This window comes from Pteropus vampyrus, unplaced genomic scaffold (assembly GCF_000151845.1).
Source record: "Pteropus vampyrus isolate Shadow unplaced genomic scaffold, Pvam_2.0 Scaffold14, whole genome shotgun sequence".
Classification (NCBI taxonomy): domain Eukaryota; kingdom Metazoa; phylum Chordata; class Mammalia; order Chiroptera; family Pteropodidae; genus Pteropus; species Pteropus vampyrus.
In genome coordinates, this window is record NW_011888795.1 from 13,355,089 (window position 1) to 13,360,152 (window position 5,064).

The following is a 5,064-nucleotide window of genomic DNA, read 5'->3' on the forward strand; positions in this document are numbered from 1 at the left end:
AGGAGCTCTGCTTAGAACTGCACTTGTCCCAATAGGGGGTGCAGTTGACTGGACAGGGGGCTCGCAGAGAACTGTGCCCACTGCTCCAGGTAAACCCCCCATTTTGTCAGCTTGGGGGTCTATGCAATTCCCATACAAAGAGTCTTCCTTAAGATCGCAGCCACTCCTCCGCAGGTTACGCGGACCATGCCATTACGGGATTTCACTGGCCAGCAGGCTGCATAATGGCAGCCAGTTGCTTCTCTATCAAGAGAATACCAGCGCTTTCGTGCTTTTCCATAACTTGGACCAGAAGCCTATTGGGACCTTCCAGGACCCGTACTTCTGCCACAAGTCCCATCCAAACCCTGCATCATCCACCTGCACCGTAAGCAGGAATGGGAGGGCTGGATCTATGACACATAGAGTTTGGGCTTGTGCTACAGGTTGCTTTGTAGCATTAAAGGCCTCTTCTATCTCAGGGGTCCAATTTCACTGGGCACTGTGTCACACTAGATGGTGCAGGGGTCAAAACCCCAGCAGTCTCAAATAGGTTTGAAGCTGCTTCACAGTCTCAGGTCAGGGATATGCCTGTATCTTATCAATCACTGCCTCTGGCATTACTTTTGTCCTACTCAACCAGACAACTCCCAAGAACTTGACAGAGAACTCAGATCCCTGGACCTTGTCCTTTCCAACTGCCCAACCCCAGCTGGGGAGAGCTCCTCACAGGCTGGTCACCACTACTTCCAGTCCTGCAAGAGAATCAGAGGGTAGCATTAACACCATCAATGCAATGATACAAGTGCACTACCGGTGGTCATTTTCACATGGTTAAATTGTGAGCCATGAGACCATGGCAAAGGGTAGGGCTAGAGAAAAAGGCATTTGCCAAGCCCACTACATAATGGTATGGTCCAAGTTCATGTGACAACCAGTCTATGATGTAGTGACATTCTGCACGGCAGCATGCAGGGGCGGTGTAACCTTGTTCAGCTCCTGATAGTCAATCGTCATGTGCCAGGAGCCGTCAGATTTCTTCACTGGCCACAGGTCAATCGGCTCCCGTGCCAACTTGGTGCCCCAGAGCCAATCTGGTGCCTCAGCCGAATTTCTAATCAAAGAGATAATCGGCCAGCCACACCTCATGGGTTGTGATTTTCTTGGAAATAGGAGTGAATTGCTGGTCAGAGCGCAGCTGATTCCTCAGCACCAGCAGCACTTCATTAGGTTGCTGCTCAGTCTTTTCTGCAGCAACCCCTGCCACGAGAAAATCAAACTGCATTTGCCTGTGGCTCACTCTCACAGCCAAATGGCCTGGGCGCTGCTCCCCTCTGCTTTCGGCCATACCTCTGTCCGTGCACTGGCCGGTCTGGGAGTGCAGAGGGCAGTAGGGGCAAAACGGGAGGGAACCCCCCTGCCGTTCAACTCCAAAACCCCCAATCTAGCCATTGCGGACGTCACTTTGTGATTCCGCCTATCCATGTAAGAGGCCAACAGTGCCGCCATGGTGCCAAAAGCACTGGCTGGGCCAGAAGGCAAAATCAAGTCCTTCATACAGGTTGTAAATACCTCTTCATCAGGGCTTGTATACTGGGTGCAAAACATCATCTGTTGCCTGTCCATTTCCTGAATTATCTGGAACAGATCTAAGTACGTGGCCCATCTGCTCACTGTCTCTGGCAGCTCCCTCAGGTCAGTCTATGCAGCAGACAAGAGCCAGTTAATGAAGGAGTGATTGCCTGCACCCCGCGCCGAATGGGCCACATTCTGGAGATGCTGCCTGAGGGATGGTATCACCATTGCGGAGGCCAGCTGAGCCATCTCTTCTGGATATAATTCAGTCCCTTCAGCCCCATCATCCCACAGCCGAATCAGCCACCCTGGAACCGTTTCCTGGGCTCTCTGTGGTACCTGTTTCATCATGTCCCAGAGTTCCACGGGGGTGTACTGGATCAAGGTGGTTTGCTTTTTAACCTTGTGAGGCACCATCAACTTGCCCCCTGCCGAGGCCTATGGCTGTTCCACTTCATCCTGGGGCCGTATCACCGGTCACGCCTGCCACCAGTGGGCTCCCAGACCCAGACAATGGCAGCAACCCGTTAGGGTCCTGCAAAATACGCTCCACTGCTGCCAGCTGCCTTTCTAGCACTTCTTCTTGGTGTAGCTGCTGTACCCGCTGATCTTGATCCTGAACCTCCAGGCTAGCCTGCCATAGCACTGCCAGGAACATCCAGGCCACCCGACCTGCTGCCTCCCGGTAAGTGGTCGGGACATTCGGCTCCAACATCTCCTGGGCCTTCCGGACGTCCACCGGACACAGCTTCACTCTATCCTCAATCCTCCACGGGCGTCCACGAGGCCAAATACGCGGCCACGGGATACCACTGGGAGGCGGGGGGCCACATGTCCTCCACCTGGGTCTCCTCCACCTGGGAACCATCCAGAGCGCCGGGGGCCATACACACCTCATCCCGCAGACTACGCCAAGTGTCAGTGCCGAGCTGATCAAGAGGAGAAGGTTCGATGGTGAGATGCCCAGTTGGAAGAATGCACAAGAGGCAGACATGAGAATGAAACAGCAGGCACCAACTGGATTGTGTAGAGAGCAGCTTTATTAGCAGAAGCGCAGTCTATTGGGCGGGGCGCGCAGTCTTGCGCACACTTCCTCTGCTCCCCTTTCTCGTGCTCCCCTTCTACTCTTCAGGGGACTGCATGGCTCCACACAGAGCCGAGTACAATAGTGGCATTCAGCTACACATGCGTGATACAATAAGCTGAACTGTGTTTACATATTTTGGGTGCAGGTGCCCTACTACACTAATGTAACATTCTAAATCCGGGGTCCTATTCCTAGCCGTGGGCCTGGATCACAGCCAGACCTTGAACCAGCCAAACCTTGGACCAGCCAGAACTTGAATTCAGCCTGGTGCCCACACAAGCAGAGATAGAGGATACTGTAAGGATGCAATATTACGAACAAAACCCAGAGACAAGGAAACCTTGGAATGACAAGTGGCCTGTGTGGCTGGCTAGAGAATCAAATATGGGAAGTGAAGTTTGATAGTCTGTGTCACAGGCTGAACTGGGTACCCTCAAAATTTATATGCTGAAGTCCTAACTGCCAATACCTCGGGATGTCAGTGTATTTAGAGATAAGTTCTCTAAAGAAATAATTAAGTTCAAATGAGGTCTTTTACATGGGCTCTAATCTAAATCCTATCTTTCATAAATTCATTGCAAACACTGAGTTAACCAATACTGAAAGAATGATTGTTCCTAAAGAAAGTACAGGACTAAGTTCCTGTGAGCCTCTGATCACAACATTTTTGTCACAACCTTCTTTTACGTGTGTTTCTGTTTAAAGCCATCTTATTCAATATGTTGTTGATTCTTTAACATTGAACTCATGGCCAGCAGCACTATAACTCATGCCTGAACAAAGCTTATCTAACACACTTATTTTCTCTGGAAGGCACATTACAGCTTTCTTGTGCTTAGATAGTATTTAGATAGTACTGTCTAGACAGTCCACTAGACAGTACTTCAGCACTACACTTGGGCCATTTTAAACAGCAAAATCACCAATAAAAAGCACAAAAATGCAAAAACGTGGCACTAAATAGACCATAAAAAGGTTACTTGTTTACAGTATTAGCTGAAACTAGAAGGCCAAGCATCACCTTATCTGAACTCAGCCAGGGATGTGCTTTTCAGGCTACTCACACTTTTCACTGCACTGCACATGTTCATAAATGGCTGCAGAATTCGATTTTGGGATTATAAATAAATTCTAGCAATGAGATGAATTCACAAATAAGGAATTTGTGAACAATGAGGACCAGCTGTACTACTAATTCCATTTTATAGATAAGGAAAGTAAGACTCAAAGCAGGTAAGCTTGTGAAAGTGGCACAGCCAGTATTGGAGCTCTACTTTGTAGAAGAGGGAGATTTTTTTCCACCTATATTTAGTCAGAGTTGAGGAAATCAGTCAAGCATACTAATATGGAGGCTGCAAATAGAGAACAGCTTTTGCAAAAACTTGCCAATTACATGAAGCATGCTTTCTGGGAATGGCACCAAGATATTAGTGAATAGCAGTTTCACACTTTAAACAATGAGGATCATTGTAAGAAGTACAGTACTAATATATTTATCTGATGGCCCCAGAGCCCAAGTGACCAAAATCTATAGCCTTTGTTTTTACAGTTTATGTTGTCATCCTCTCAATGCAATTGTTAAAAAAAAAAAAAAGTACATTCACACTCAGGCATTACGTAGTATAGAAAAGCATAATCAGAGACATAATGTAATAGGACAATTCAGAGAATTAGTTGTCAAGTCTGGAAAGGGGCATTCATGTGCTAAAAGCATAGTATAACTATATCACAATACGCTATTTAAAAATTATTTATTCATCCAAAAAAATCTATTGAGATGCCATTATGTGCTGGATGTTTTGTTAGGTACTAAACAATGGTGAATATAAAATAGTTTCTGCCTGGCTATATTTACAGTACAATACCTGAGACAGGTTTTAAAATAATTGTTTGTGCCTATATATGTGTGTTTCTTGGCAGTTCCTCTCTGTTCCCCTCTTCGTCCCTTCTGTAGATTTGCAAAGTTGCTGAAAGCCTCTGAGAACTTGAACCATCATCTCCCTTAGGGTTCAGACATGCACAACATATCAGCTGATATGAGGATGTCAGAAGCCAAATTACAAAGCAATTTTAAGACTCCTGAGAGAGAATTCACCTGAGGCAAGGAGTCAGGAATGATAAACAAAGGCAGTAAAAGGTTCTGGAAGTCCCAAGGAAACAGAGAGCTCTTTCTTGGACCTACCTTTTGAGCCACCACCTAGACACCACATGTTCCTGATTTTCTTCCTGTTTTGCCAACCTTCCCTTTATGGAACCCACCTCCTCTTTCCAGCTTCTAAATATTAGTGTCCTAGTCAGTCCTCAAATTTCTTATCTTTTCTATCTCTTCTCACTCCCTGAATGATCTCATCCAATCTTAGGGTCTTAAATTCAGTCAAGGCCCTAAAAGGAAAGAGAATGCATACTTAAATTAAGATAAATAA